At 48.7% G+C, this 16,572-nt stretch overlaps 2 non-coding genes across 2 annotated transcripts; one reads left to right on the top strand and one right to left on the bottom strand.

Moving 5' to 3' along the window:
* The first annotated feature begins 175 nt into the window (after positions 1-175).
* Positions 176-248, top strand: TRNAV-AAC (transfer RNA valine (anticodon AAC)). The gene has a single exon. It is a non-coding gene; the product is annotated as a tRNA-Val (tRNA).
* Positions 249-1,152: 904 nt separating this feature from the next.
* Positions 1,153-1,225, bottom strand: TRNAV-AAC (transfer RNA valine (anticodon AAC)). Its single transcript has one exon. It is a non-coding gene; the product is annotated as a tRNA-Val (tRNA).
* Positions 1,226-16,572: the final 15,347 nt, after the last annotated feature.

The raw sequence follows: 16,572 nt of genomic DNA, 5'->3' as shown, positions 1-16,572 counted from the left end.
AGGCTGGTGAACTTTGGAATCACGCGGAGAGAAATGAAAAATCAGGAAGACGTTAAAAAAAGGAAGAGGAAAGGTTGATAGGGAAACGTAAAACATAAATTAATACAGTCCTATGAAACTATATATATATATATATATATATATATATTGAAGCTTAAACGCACGCTTCGCAGCTGTTCTTGTGGTGTAGTGGTTATCACATCCGCCTAACACGCGGAAGGTCCCAGGTTCGATCCCTGGCAAGAACAGATCTTTTTATTTTTTACAAATTATTATTTTCTTTTTCAAACACCAACATTTGTGTTGAAACATAGATACCCAGAATGAACGAGTACCCGTTCGTATGCACTTCTTGTGCGCGTCCTGATGCCAATATATATATATATATATATATATATATATATATATATATATATATATATATATATATATATATATATATATATATATATATATATATATATATATATATATATAGTCATATCATAAGAAGCCAACAAACATTGACACCACGGACAACATAGGGGAAATTATTGTGCTTAATAAATGAAATAATGGAAATTAAAGTGGATGAAAAAACAACTTGCCGCAGGTGGGAACCGAACCCACAACCTTCGCATTCGGTTCGCACAACCTTCGACCCTCGGTTAACCCCCTTTCTTCTCGTGTATATATATATATATATATATATATATATATATATAATAAATGTTTTCTCTCTCTCTCTCTCTCTACGTGCGCGCCGAGAGGCCCAGGTACCAAGACAAACTTAACCAACAAAAATCTTGTCAGTACATTTAACGCTGCCATTTGGACGTCTACGATCTGAGACGTTGCTTATTGGACTAAGTCAAAATGTTACAAACAACGTTTCAGTGGACGGACGAACGATATAGATCCTATATATATATATATATATATATATATATATATATATATATATATATATATATATATATATATATATATATATATATATATATATATATATATATATATATATATATATATATATATATATATATTGGCATCAGGGCGCGCACAAAAAGTGCATACGAACGGGTACTCGTTTATTCTGGGTATCTATGTTTCAACACAAATGTTGGTGTTTGAAAAAGAAAACAATAATAATTTGTAAAAAATGAAAAGATCTGTTCTTGCCAGGGATCGAACCTGGGACCTTCCGCGTGTTAGGCGGATGTGATAACCAGTACACCACAAGAACTTTTTTTTTTCTTTATTGCCTGCTAGGCATACAACAAAAGCAGATACAGTGCATTGTCACTTTTAAAAGTGCTGTCACATCACTTTCAGCACGTAAGGGGTTAAAAACGCAGTTGTTTCATCATAGAGAGTTCCCCTAAAAGGGGGTACCACTCAGGCTTTTCAGTTTGAACTGTGTACACTTCTCTCAAGTATTCTACACTCTCAATGAAATTCTCTCGTGCCGGTCGCGAATTCAAGTCCTCGTTGCGCACGGCCATCCGCGTCCTCCACACGCTGTGGAGTACTAGTGCCATGAACATGTCGTAGGGCACACCCCCTACGTTCTTGACAGGCAGAAAACGGATGCCGTACGGGGTAATGGGCAAGTCTTTCTTCAAGGTCCTCTGGAGGATGTCCCAGAGAAAGACTGCATCACAGCAATCCAGAAATATGTGTTCAACTGTCTCCGGCTTTTTGCAGATGATGCAGTCCACAGACCAGGCAACAAAAATGCCCTTTTCTCGCAGCCAAGGTTTTGTAGGGAGTGTGCCACTATGTAGCTGGAAGAAGAACGTTTTTACTGATGGTCGTACAGGCATCCTTTTAACTCTTACTAAAACATCGTCCCCTGGACCCCTTGAGTACAATGATCGGTATACAGGAAGCGGCAACATGGTTTCTACAAGATCTTTATATAATTTCTTACGCGTCACCACAGAGAGATACTCCATTGAAAAGCGTACTTTTAGGATTTCAAAAGCACTAATGATTTCACGCATATAACCCCTTGGCCGTCTTTGTTCGACATTGACCGTTGAAACAATAAATTCCTTCAAATAATTTGACAATCGCACATGTAACACTGTTCTCAAGAAGCAATCGCTTTGATCGCGTAAGAAAATAAACCTAGCCACGATCTGCCGCAAGAAAAGGTGGACTAGGCCAAGCCCCCCACTGCGGACAGATCGAAACAAATTTGTGCGACTGGTTCTTTCCCACGTAGAACTCCAAACAAATACTGCCATCACTCTGTGTAGCTTTTGAACTGCATTACGTGTCATAGATAACACTTGAAGAACATACCACACTCGTGAAACAAGAAATATGTTGCACACAATTGAACGCGTAAACATTGAAAATTCTCGGCCACCCCATTTTTGGGTCTTCTCGCGTAGTTGCTCCGTTTCATTCTTCCAATATTCTGTTGTGTCCCGGTAGTGTTGGAGTGGTACGCCTAGATACTTATCAGGCGTCACCGTCCATGTAACATTTTCAAACAGTGAGGTAGTACTTCGCCAATTTCCATGCCAGATACCAAGGCATTTATTCCAATTAATTCTACTACCGGTGCACCCACAGAATGTCTTCACATCATTTACTGCCACTCTCACACTTTCTTGATCATCACAGAACACTGCGATATCATCCGCATAACTAAGCACTTTGACTTCCGCGGTCATCAAGCGGAATCCACGAAGTCGTTCATTCTGAAGCATTTTTTGGCAAAGGGGCTCTAGGTAGAGGGCGAAAAGTAATGCTGAAGCAGGACATCCTTGTTTTACGCTTGATAAAACTTGTATGCTTTCGCTGACCTGCTTTCGCTGACCATCAGACCTGCGGCATCAAAGGTAGATCTATAACGACGAATATTCACGTTGCAAGGAATATTTTAGAATGTTGTGAAGATTTTGAGAGTAGGGTAGCGATGCTACAGATCGATCTCGAGAAAGCCTTTGACCGCGTGAGTCACGAGATCCTTTTGTGCATCCTCGACTACGTAAAACTGGGATCTGTGGTTTTGGAGGGGGTACGAATGGCATACACGGGATGCACTACAAGGATTGTAGTGAACAAACAGCTACACCACAAGAACAGCTGCGAAGCGTGCGTTTACAAAACTTACATAAAGATAAATGCTCGCAACATAAATTGCTCTAAATTTGTTTTTTTAATAACATGTGTCCTACAGTACTGTTTTACTGTGGCAGTACACACACACACACACACACACACACACACACACACACACACACACACACACACATATATATATATATATATATATATATATATATATATATATATATATATATATATATATATATATATATATATATATATATATATATATATATATATATATATATATATATATATATTGTTACGTCCAAGCGCGTCAAAGGGACGCGGGGATCAAGAAGAGAGGGGAAGAGGAGAACGAAGACTGTGCAGCGGCCATTCCTGTTGTTCGTAGCCTGCCGTTCCTGCTCTCGCACGCCTCAATAAACCCCTTTTCCCCGTGCTTGTAACAAATTGGTGGACGGTGCGGGGTACACCTCGTAACCACGGAGCCTACGCTGCTACAACTTCGCCGAAGCCGTCGACTTGCCGGACTTCCGCCACCCTCACCTGACATGCCTGAATACGCCTGCCAGACTCCCGAAGGATCTGACGCGGCTTCTAGGCCAGCACCTGGTGTTCCGTGGCAATACTACCGCGTGCCACTCACTTTCGGAGGAAAAGCCGGAGAAGATGTCGACGAGTGGCTCACGAACTACCGAAGGGTGAGCCGGTCTAACGGTTGGAACTCGACCGCACAGTTGTCCAATGTTGTATTTTCCCTTACCGACACTGCGCTCGTCTGGTACGAGAATCACGAAGACACGCTCACTTCGTGGGAGCTTTTCGTCGAGGAGCTCAGAGCGTGTTTTGGAGATTCTAGCGCAAAAAAGAAACGCGCTGAACAGACGCTTTCGCAACGAGCTCAGATTCCCGGCGAGACCTGTACGACTTATATAGAAGAAGTGCTGAAACTGTGTAAAATAGTCAACTCTCAAATGTCTGAAGATGACAAAGTTGGACATTTGTTGAAAGGAATAGCCGAAGACGTCTACAATTTTTTGATCGGCAAGGAAAGCTTGGATTCCGTGTCTGACGTCATTCGCCACTGCCGAACCTTTGAGACGCTGAAGATGCGACGGATAATACCGAAGTTTGGTCGCCTGGCTAATGTCACGACGGTGGCGAGTGTAGACCCAAGCTCGTGTGTTGACCTTCCATCCACTATACGGCAGATTGTTCGCGAAGAGTTGCTCCATCAGGAAGAGATGTACCGCTGCACACCCGGCATCACTGGCGCGTACTCACCACACGAGATGAGAAACACGGCCGTTTCGACGACATGGCAACCCACGGTGAACTCAGCGACCATCGAGTATAGGTCTACCCCACAAACGAGAGGGACCATGAGCTATCAAGGTCATGAATACGACCAACGCCCACGCCGCACACACGCCTCCCAGCGGCCGATGCCTAGCCATGATGAATGTCACCCACCTACTGTCTATGCAGTCGACAGCAACGTGCGCGACTACATGGAAGAACATCGCAATTTGAGGCATCTGCCGGTATGTTTCCAATGCGGTGTCGCGGGCCACATAGCGAGGTTCTGCAATCGTCGCCCAACGACGTGGAATGGTCGATCCGGATCTTCAACAAGGCCCACACCTCCTACGAGGACAACTCAACAGCCGTACACCACCTCTTGGTCAGCTGGCGTCCCTTCTGGCAACGATTACTGGCAGAGAAACTTCCGGAGCCGCTCGCCCGCATCTGACAGGAGTTTGACGCCACCGCCGACTTCTCGTGCACCGCGTTTACGTCAATCTCCATCGCCAGTGCGCCGCTCAGCCTCGCCTTCACAACCGGAAAACTAGCTAGCGCGGCCGATGGGGGTGAGGTCGCTCGACACGTGCTATCGACAGAAATGCCCCCTGCAGTTGCTATGATTAAGAACAAAGTGCATGTACTTGTTGATGGTGTTGCTACAATGGCTTTAGTGGATACCGGAGCAACTGTATCCGTAATGAGTCTCGGTTTTAAAGGTCGGTTGGGGCGTAAAGTTGTATTTCGGTGGGACCAGGCTGCAACGTTTTGTGGAGTGAGCGGCGAGTCGTTGCGCCCTGTTTGTGTGTGCACTGCTGACGTATCCTTGGCTGGTGGAGTTTTCGCGACGGAATTTGTAGTTATTCCCCGATCGACGCACGAAGTGATTTTGGGCATCGACTTTTTGCGACAGTGTGGTGCGACCGTCGACTGTCGCACGGGGGAAGTTTTCGTCGATGGCCATGTTTCGTCCGGGCTCTTAGAGGAGACTTGCAGTCAAGGTGAACTTTGTGTATCTGCAGATACTGTTGTGCCTGCGTCCACCTCTGTGTGCGTGCCGGTTGTGTGTCGCGGTGAAGTGCCAGACAGTTTCGATGCCTCCGTAGAGCCAATGCATCTAAATTGTATGAAGAAGAACATTTTTGTCCCTCATTGTGTGGTATCCATCGGCAAGGGACGTGCTGGCTTGTGGACGGCCAACTGCTCGGCAGAACCCGTCCTGCTTCCAGACGGCCTGAAACTCGCCTACTTTACAGAATACTCGTCCTCGTCCGTAGCCGTACTAACAGATCCACCGTGTGAACCTGCTGACCTTCGCCACGTCTCAGACAAAAAGCTTCTGTCTATGATAAACAAGTCACTCAGCACGAGGGAGCGCCACACCTTGGTGGATACGCTTTCTAAGCATCTGTCAGTGTTTGACTTTGCTCAGCCGGACAAAGCGTTCTCGATTCCCGACTCACGAACACGCCATACTATAGATACGGGATCTGCGCACCCGATCAGGCAAAAGCCTTATCGCGTGTCGCCTAACGAGCGGAAGATAATCGGGGAACAAGTTAGTGACATGATGAAAAATGGAATAATACAAGAGTCCTCGAGTCCTTGGGCAGCTCCGGTCATACTTGTCAGAAAGAAAGACGGTAACTGGAGATTTTGCGTAGATTATCGAAGATTAAACGCCGTGACTAAGAAGGATGTCTACCCCCTGCCCCGGATTGATGATGCAATTGATTGCCTGCATTCGGCCTCTTATTTTTCTTCAGTGGACCTGCGCTCAGGATATTGGCAAATCCCTATACACCCGGCAGACAAGGAGAAAACAGCCTTCATAACCCCGGATGGATTATTCGAATTCAATGTGATGCCATTTGGGTTGTGCAACGCTCCAGCAACCTTTGAAAGGTTCATGGACACCATTCTGCGTGGGTTAAAGTGGAACATCTGTATGTGCTATCTTGACGACGTTGTTATATTTGGGCGCACATTCAATGAGCACAATACGCGCCTGGATATTGTCCTCGACTGCATCAAAAACGCTGGCCTGGTTCTGAACTCCAAGAAATGTCACTTTGGTGACCGTCAAACCCTTGTGCTGGGTCACCTTGTTGACAAAGACGGTATCCGGCCTGATCCCCTCAAGACGGCAGCTGTCGAGGCATTCAGTGCACCGCAGTCAGTGAAGCAACTTCGCAGTTTTCTGGGCCTTTGCTCTTACTTTCGCCGATTTATTCCTGGTTTTGCTGACGTCGCTTATCCTCTGACAAATCTGCTACATAAAGACGCGCGGTTTGACTGGACACCCGAGTGCGATTCTGCATTTCGTCAGCTGAAGTTCCTGTTAACCTCCCGACCTATCCTTCGCCACTTCAATCCTACTGCGCCGACAGAAATCCACACAGATGCTAGTGGCGTTGGTCTGGGTGCCGTATTGGTCCAACGCTATGACGACCGTCAGCACGTGATTGCTTACGCAAGCCGCTCATTAAGCAAACCTGAACGGAATTACACGGTGACAGAGCAAGAATGCCTCGCTGTAATCTTTGCGGTTCAGCGATTTCGCTCGTACTTGTACGGACGCCCATTCCAAGTCGTCACAGACCACCATTCCCTGTGCTGGCTCGTGAACCTTCGCGACCCTTGTGGTCGCCTTGCGCGCTGGGCTTTGAGGTTGCAGGAATATAACTTCACTGTTTCCTACAAGAGTGGCCGAAAACACGCTGACGCAGACTGCCTTTCCCGTATGCCGCTTGCCACGACGGACTGCGACGCAGACGATTTTGATCATCTCGTCGCTTCTGTGACACCCGCTTTTCCGGATATCGATGCGTTCAAAGCAGAACAACGGACAGACACTAAATTGGAGCCACTCTTTACTTCTGCCCATTCAAGTGCAACAAGCAGCTACTGTGTACGTGACGGGCTCCTGTACAAAAGGAACTACTCAAGCACGGGTGCACGCTTCCTTCTAGTGGTGCCGGAGCGTCTCCGGCCAGCAATCCTTCAGGCTATGCACGATGACCCTACCTCCGGTCACTTAGGCACTGTGCGCACACTTTATCGCATTCAAGAACGCTTTTACTGGCCCCGGATGCGACATTCGGTTGAGTTTTATGTCGCCAGCTGCATACAGTGCCAACGTAGGAAACGCCCAACCACTGCCCCATCTGGTCTCCTTCAACCTGTGCCGCCTTCCAGCTCACCCTTTCGGCAAGTTGGAATTGATCTGTTGGGCCCTTTTCCAAAGTCATCTAAGGGGAACCGCTGGATAATTGTCTGCGCCGACTATTTCACACGCTATTGCGAGACGGCGGCTATACCATCAGCAACTGCCACCGAAGTGTCGCTTTTCTTACTTTACGCTATTGTTCTACGGCATGGACCGCCTGGTGTTATCATAAGTGACCGGGGACGTCAATTCACGGCGGATATCGTGGAAGAACTTGTGCGTTTATGTAACTCGCACCTCCGGCACTCGACGCCGTATCATCCCCAAACGAACGGCCTCACTGAGCGCACTAATCGAACAATCACCAATATGCTTTCCATGTATGTTGCGTCCGATCACAAGAATTGGGATGAAGTTCTACCGTTTATTACTTACGCCTACAACACCGCCAAGCACGAGACAACCGGCTACAGCCCCTTCTTCCTTCTATATGCTCGGCCGCCCCGGTATACGCTCGACACTGTCCTCCCTTTTTACGACCACGGCAATCCTACGGTCGCCGATGCGCTATGCCTCGCTGAAGAGGCTCGGCGACTTGCGCGTCTTCGGACTTTGGCATCACAAGAAAACTCCAAAGCCCGCTACGACGCACGACATCGGCCTGTTACATATCACCCTGGTGATCTCGTTTGGCTTTGGACTCCCACAAGGAAGCGCGGTTTGTGTCAAAAGCTGCTGGCAAACTACGATGGACCGTATGTTGTCATCGACAAAGTCAGCGAAGTTAACTATACTCTCGCGCGCCTCACGAACACTGGTAGACGTTCTGCTAGGACACAAGTCGCACATGTCGCACGGTTGAAATCATGCACGCCACGACAAGCTAGTTGACTCGCCCAGGGGGCTTTGTCTGCGAGGGGAGGCATGTTACGTCCAAGCGCGTCAAAGGGACGCGGGGATCAAGAAGAGAGGGGAAGAGGAGAACGAAGACTGTGCAGCGGCCATTCCTGTTGTTCGTAGCCTGCCGTTCCTGCTCTCGCACGCCTCAATAAACCCCTTTTCCCCGTGCTTGTAACAACATATATATATATATATATATATATATATATATATATATATATATATATATATATATATATATATATATATATATATATATATATATATATATATATATATATACCGAACTGCTTAGGCCACTCAGCACTCCATTAAAGTTTGTCATCATTCTATCCCCCACCCCACCTTCACCCGCCCGCATGCAGGCACGCACTTAGTTATGTGCGCGCCGCAAGAATCCCATCAAATCACGTGGACGCCGGGCCACGCGGGACTGGAGAACGAAAGGGCGAACGCCTTAGCTCGAGCGCTAATCAACCGAGCGGGGCAAAACATTCGTGCCCCTGCCTTCCAATTACTGCGACCGACTCGAGTTCCAGCGGCTCAACGGCAAGATTTATCCTCCCTCTCACAGAAAGCTCAGCACTGAAGAGGCAGTAGCTCTCAGACTTATTCAGACTGACACGTCCCCAAACCTACACAGATACAGCAAAATGTATACCCACAAACATATCGCGCCATCTGCCCCTGATGCGGCGACACACACCCTACACTCCTTCACATCTCGTGGGGGTGCGGGGGCAAACCTCAACACTTAAAGACGCCTAGCCCGACATTTGAGCGGTGGGAGGTACAGCTGAACGGTGATACTCTGGTGGGACAAAAAGCTCTCGTCTAGTACGTCGAGCAGCCATGGCCAGTGGAGTCCTGGAATGAGGACACCACCCACTCGACCTCAAGGTCAACGACCTCATTGGTCCAAATAAATGTTTTCTCTTTCTCTCTCTCTCTCTCTCTCTCTCTACGTGCGCGCCGAGAGGCCCAGGTACAAAGACAAACTTAACCAACAAAAACCTTGTCAGTACATTTAACGCTGCCATTTGGACGTCTACGATCTGAGACGTTGCTTATTGGACTAAGTCAAAGTGTTACAAACATCGCTTCAGTGGACGGACGAACGATATAGATCCTTTTCACGGCGATCCCATGTGTGCCACCAAGCTTGATCACGTGGTGGCGCGTCCATTGCTTGCCCTCAGCTGCCATCGTGTTTACAATGGATGCGCATTGTTCCGGCTCAGCAAAACTGTATTTCGGAGGATATCGTAAACGGTGGCTAGGCGGACGACTCGAAGCTTTGGCCACAGCTCCAGGGGACATGTAAGCGCTTTGTGAGCTCATTCAACACCCCCTCAATATTCTGAAAAAGAGTGTTGGCTCATTACGCCTTGTCCAAACGCGCGAGCAGCGTATACTGTGCATGTGCTAGAATCAGGGCTAGAAATGTACTTCAATCTGTAAAGCATTCGCCTTATGAATTAGATCAGGATCAGTGCGTTGTTCTATTCGTTCTTTATTTGGCGAACACACTGAAGAAGCGTCTGGTCATGTTTCGGACTCCCTCGGTGCGGTCACCAGTCTGATTGTTTATTTTCTGCCTCATTGCTCGTGGGTGTGCCCAGTCGCGATAAATGTCCTCTTGCTGCGCACAAGACTTGGAACGTAGATGTTCTGTACTTTGTAATAGTCGCCGTCACCCATGCTTCGGCACATTGATTCAAGAGTGCGCCCATTCGTTTATTCCTTATACGTTGGCGATGGAGTGGGTGTAAGTCTGCGTGTGAGTTGTGGTTGATGTGCGTTGATAACGTGCGAGAAACTTCCTATGTCAGGAAACGGTGCTGCTCCCTTTGTCACTGCGTAACGAGCAGTTGTTACGACCGCCATTAATTAATTGTTACGAGCTGGTACCAGCTGGTACGGCGACGGGGTTTCGTCGATTTTCAACAGCGTCTTTTTGTAGCTTGAACCAGATTGACTACCGGAGAAGGTCCGGTAGGGAAGACGAGATGATGTAAAAACAAATTACAGCAGTTTAATGCATTGATAAGAGCGACTGGGGCACTCCAAGCGAAAAAAGTACAGAAACGTTCGGCGCGCGTGCTCCTGCACGAAAGGGCAGAGAAAATGTGTCTCCATGTGGCGTCTCGCTGGCCTCCTTATAACCTCCACCATCCGCGGGCAAGCCAATTCCCTCTTGCTCCCTGGTAGAGGGCCCTGTCAGCACACTGGTCCGCTCCCACAGAAGAATACGGAGAAAAACCACTCACTTGTGTAGAGGTAGGGAGCGTAGGTAACGTCGGGTCAGCACACTGGTCAACCCACACAGAGTAATTCGGAGAAGAACCATTCGCTGGCGAAGAGGGGTTGAACGGAAGACAGTGGAGAGTTGGATTTGCACTGGTGCGTAATCCCGTCGCACACACCCGACGGACAAGCCTTTTTCTGTTGACGAGCGTGACGATTAAGCACGTTATGTCTCAGGCGCTTGGCATCCGTTGCCTTCATCGACGCACACAGTGAACCGTAACACCGTATACACTCTGGCCGACGTTCCGGAGTTGAAGTCCTTTCTGGCGGATGAGCGATCTTGTTTTTTTATCCTCGAGGAATACCTTGCATCGCGAAGGGTCGACAAAACAGGATGTCCAATCCTTATGTAGAGGAGGTCCGTGGACCTCCTCTTCATTCTATTTTTCATTCCATTCTTTTCATTTCATTTCATTTCATTTCATTCCAGATTCATTCCATTCCTCAATATGACAGTCACTATTTTTGCAGCCAACTACTGCACTAGGTCTTCCCTCAACCGTTCCACGCTTTGCAGCATGAATGGAGCACAATGCGATGGCGAACACCCTGCAGTTGCATTTCGGACAGGTGATCGCACATAACCTGTGCAGAAGCGGCAATGGTTCCGTATTCGTGCGGCGCCGAAAGCGCCATCTCGTTCCTCTCGAGAGAACTGCTCCGCGAAAAGGGTCTTACAAGAATACAGACTGGAATGTCTCTTGGCTGTGAAACATGTGAGTCAGATATCTTTCTTTAATTGAAAAGACAAATACAGCCAAGACAGCCCGGTCAAGACATCGCTCGCCACTTATCCATTGAGAGAACGTTACATTTCACGCGCACTTCGCTATACTTTCAAAGGAGCGCATGTTAGTGAGCGGAACGTTATGACTGCTTCCGCTTGTACAATCAAGTCTCGACCCTGTTACCTGCTTCCCTACTTTGTCGGGTCAGCAGTTTTTCAGTGAAATCAAATAATACGCATTTGACGTGTTTTTAAGAGTATGGCTATAATGCTGGGTACTGTTGGAAGCGCCGCAGGCACAGACTACGTGTCAATTGTCCACTAACGACTTGTCGTCGTTATGATTATGATATAACCATTATGAGCGTTATCAAGTCAAACAGGAACAGGGCGTTCCCAGAGATTTCTTCCCTGCATCAACCAAATCAATCAACACTATGTGGACACATCCGCATCCTAAATTATGCGTTCCATCAAGCCTCTAAATACGCATTGCTTAGCTCTACATCACGAAAGTCGATTAACCCTGGGCAGTTTTTAAAATACACCTACCTACCATTATATGCACCCCGGTTTCATTCATTTTGAGCGCCTTTGGAGGCACACGGGCGCCAGCGTCATCTATGTAGTGGCCTGAAAGTGCTACTTCACTCCACACATGGCCTCCGTGCTCGTCGCTGATACAAGGTCGACTCAATAATCTCGGAGGCAACGCTCCCTGCACTGAGTCACGCGTGCTTTGAAAACACCTGAAGATAGCACAGCATGCGCATTTCACTCACGTTCGCAAGAGGCGCTATATCAATCATGTCGCGGTTTTAAAAACTCCTTTACTTAGTTACAAAATTAACCTGCGTGCGACCAGTGGGTAAGCTCATTATTTGAGCCACTCTCCACGTACGGGATCGTGGGTTGCTTAACATTCGTAGCATAGTTACGAATGGAAAAGAAAAAAAACACCTAGTGGTAGCTCCGATGCACCGGGTCGTACATTCGCGCTACATGGTATCGGTGTCGATAGGCACTTGGTTATACTTGTTTTTGCTCAGGTGCGGTATGAACGAACGAAACCGAAGTGCATATAATCACGACATCAGCGGCGTGATGTTGCACTGTTCAGGAGCACGACGTGTTCTCCCAGGTTTGAAGTAGAACCAAATTATGGGGTTTTACACCGCTATATGAGCCACACCGTGTGGGACTGCGAGTTAATTTTGACCACATGTGATTCTCTAACGTGCACTCAATGCAGGGGTGTTTTTGCACTTCGCCCCATCGAAAGGCGGCCGGGATTCGATCCCGCAGCCTTGGGTTTAGCAGCGCAACACCAAAGCCACTACGCCACCAAGGCGGGTAGTGTAATGTATTGTCTGCACTATTCAAAATTCTCTTCTTCAGTCTGTCGCATGAATTAAAAAAAATAGTGGCGTCTAGGCGAAATTATGTGTATTAAGGATGTATGTTGTGCCTAGATTTCACGCTAATGCGCGAACACTGCCTGCTGCTGGCGTCACATACAAGCGCGGCAGCGCTTAAATGGCACAGAATTTACCAAATGCACAAGTACATTCGAAATGAACATTAATAGTAATAATAATAATAATAATAATAATAATAATAATAATAATAATAATAATAATAATAATAATAATAATAATAATAATAATGTGCACATTAATAAAATTGGTTATTACTACTGCTACTACGTTTTTTTTTTCCTGCGCATTGAGTGTGCGTTATAACCTAGGAGGATTTGACGCGTCGACGTGCGATAATTTGCCTTCAAGTCAACTTCCTTGACAACTGCACATTTATTGCTCGTTAATCGCCTACATTGTTTTATTAAAGTCTCCTATCATATATGTCATTGGAAGCAGGTTCATTGACCAGTGAAACACTGCACACGCTTTCACCAGGCTCAAGCTGTTTTGCTCGATGTCTGTAGAGTATAGCCTCGTGTATAAGCAACTCCCCCGTGCAGCATAACAAGAGTGAAGACAAGACATGCAGAGAGAGAGAGAGAGTAAAAATAAAAAAGAGAACTTTACATAAATATAATCGCAGTCCACTTGTCGTGAGCGAGCTCACTACCATTGCTATGGGAGCGTCCGCGATGGTGCGGAGACGGATCGCAACCGGTGGATGCAGGAAAGCTGCAGACCGGGACACGAAGGAGGGGGGAGGGGGGGATGCATTGCGTGGATTTAAACCACCGGCCCACCGCCCGCTTTCCCGTTCGGGGTAAGGGTACGGCACAGCGGAGGGAAAGGGCCAGGGGCGGCCGAAGGGTGCGCGCGCGCCTGTGACCCCGGCCGCGCCCCCGGGGCCGGCGGGGTCTTTGACCCCGGAGAGGGCGTCCGGCCGCCCCGGCGAAAGCAGCGTCCCGGCCGGGGTCGTCGACCCCGGCCCAGGAGCCGTCGACCCCGACCGAACCGCGCCGAGCCCCGGGTCGACCTGGTTCCGCTTCCGCCCCCCCGGCGACGACCACTTTATCCCGACCCGGCCGTCGGAGAGGGAGAGCGGAGGTGGCCACGCGGAGAGGGCGTGCGGGCAGGTGCGCGCCCCAACCTCCTCGCCCTTTCGTCGCCGTCCTCGTTGGCCCCGGGTCGCCCGGGTCGCCGGTGGCGGTTGGAAGGGAGGGGCGGTGACCGGACCAGACGCCGCGCGACGCCGCCGAAACAACTACAAGGGAGCCGCGGTGAACTGTGATGCAATGACCGGGCCTGCAATGCTTTTTTGTATATTTGCTCTGCGCGTGCCGGACAGAGTGCGTTGCACCTCGCAGTTTCTCGCGTGCACCCGGCGATGACAGCAGCTCGCCCGACCCGACCCTACCTCCCACAGCCTTGGCCGATGCCCGTCCCGCATCCAGCCTCCCCCCATGCGTGCAGCAATCGGACTGAGCTGATAACGATATCAGCAGCGTGTCTTTGAAAGCGGGGCGAATGCCCTTTGCAGGGGACAACCGCTTTTTCTCGTTATTTGTTTTTTCGCACATAAGAGCTGTAACCACTGATATAGCCCGCCAACCTCTGTATTTGGATATATTTATTCGGGTGGCGAATGATCCGCTCGTGCGAAAATTATCCATCACGTCGCTTTCGTGTAGTGAGCTTAAATTGGGGCATTTAACGCTCCGAAATTTCACAGCGGGTTGTGGGAAACGCCGTAGTGGAGGGTTCCGGATTTATTTTTACCATATGGACTTCTTTAGCGTGCATCCGAAGCACGATATGTGGTCGTTTCTGCATTCCGCCGCCATTGTAATGCGGCCGCTACGGCTGGTGACTCGAACTCGCGACCTATAGTGCTGAGAGCGCAAATAAAATGGAGGGAGCCTGCAGTTATTTTTTATTATTATTATTTTACGACAAGACATCGTGTGTTTAGGTAAATGTTACCACGGTATGCGTAGAACAGCAAAATGTAAATAGGTGTTGTCAGAAAGAATACTCATTAAAAAAGGGCACTTCGCTTTGGAGAACGCCGACTTCAGTTTAACAAAATGATAATAGTAATAAAATAACCACGACAGTAAAGGAAGGTGAGTGTGCCTATTCGTTACTCTATTTAAGTGCGCAGGAAAGCAACCTAAAATTATTCTTTTAATACAGAAGTCTGTGCTACCGCTTCGTCAGTTTGTCTTCTCATATTTACAGTTTAGCTGATAGGTAAATGAACGTCAGGTACGGCATCTGTCGATTCAGGCAATGTTACCAGTATTCACAAAGTTCTCGCAAAAGACACAGTGTTAAGCGCCTTAATCAGGCAATACTTTCGACTGTCGCTTAACCAATTGCATACCTTGTTGATACAAATAAACATACGTATCGTTGACACAGTCAAAATGGTACTGTAGTCATTCGCGCCCCTCTCCTCGCCATCAAGCGCGTACACGAACGCGCACCTTGCTACCACTAGCTTCGCAGCTAAGACGCGAAACTATGCTACCGCTGGTCGAGGCACGGAGTTGTTCCGTCGCGCAACATCGCGGCGGCAGCACCCTGTACCTCCGGCTTCTCCTGCGAGCAGGTGCGACTGGCTTCCCCGAGGAGGAGCAGGAGAAAGCGAAAGTGCTCCATTCATTCTCCGCAGGGGCGAGGGAAGCTGTTGCCGCCCGCATCCGGACGCGTCGAGCTCCCGCTTCCTGGAACGAGAGCGAGGCCGGGCAGTTCGCATCCGCGAAAGAGGGCAAGGATAAGACACCTCTCTCTCGCGCCCTCTCTCATCGTGCTTCTCTCTCTGGGAGGCTGAGAAAGAAGGCAGCAGAAAGGTCGGCCGCCAATCGGCGGGTCGGTCCCGCATCGCACACTCGGCGGAGTTGGGGGGGTGTGCGCTGCCTTCCCTGGCCCCTCTGCAGCATCCAGCCTTGCCGAGAGGATGCTTCGGAGGACAGCCGGGCACCCCTGCTTCTTTCACGGGAGTTGGACTCGCCCGCGGCAGGAGTTTGGTTCGCTTGCCCCCACCCTCGTTGTCGAGTATCGAGAGTAAAATGAGAGGGAAAAATTATAATAAAAACGGGGCCAAGCTTGCTTGCCCCGCACGTTGACGGTTCTCTCTTTCGGAGGAGGGTTCCGTGAGCGCGCTATGCTTCCTTCCGGCGAAGAATGAGGTCGAGGAGGCTGTTGAGAAGGTTGTCTCCTCTGGATACACGGTCTTTACTCCGTCTTTCGGGTACGTCGCTTCTGGAGGCGATGCTCTGACGACCTTGCGATGGCTGCTGCTTCGTCGCGCAGGTGCCCATAAGAAAGTGCGTAGCACAGAGGCGCGCTAACTGCAAGAACGAGGATGGTTCACTGGATCTCACTGATTTGCGAAGCTCGCTTGCGGGGGGTGGTGGTATAGTGACGACGTTAATATATTTCAGGCTGTGCTATAACTTTTCAGGATTGAGAATTAAGGCGAAATGAGAAGGCGGGTCACCTTGCGTCTGGCAACAGGCGATGTGACTAGTGAAGCCGGAGTCTGAAGGGTTCCATACAACAACTTTTTTTGCCTAAAACAACACGACCTAGCCACAGCAGCGGCACATAGCGGGGATCAAGCAGTATTGATCTTGAATTGAAGTTGTCGGTCGGCACGTATCGCGTGCATT

This window comes from Dermacentor albipictus, chromosome 5 (genome assembly GCF_038994185.2).
Source record: "Dermacentor albipictus isolate Rhodes 1998 colony chromosome 5, USDA_Dalb.pri_finalv2, whole genome shotgun sequence".
Classification (NCBI taxonomy): domain Eukaryota; kingdom Metazoa; phylum Arthropoda; class Arachnida; order Ixodida; family Ixodidae; genus Dermacentor; species Dermacentor albipictus.
The sequence above is the reverse complement of the archived record's forward strand: the minus strand, read 5'-3'. Positions and strand labels throughout refer to the sequence as shown.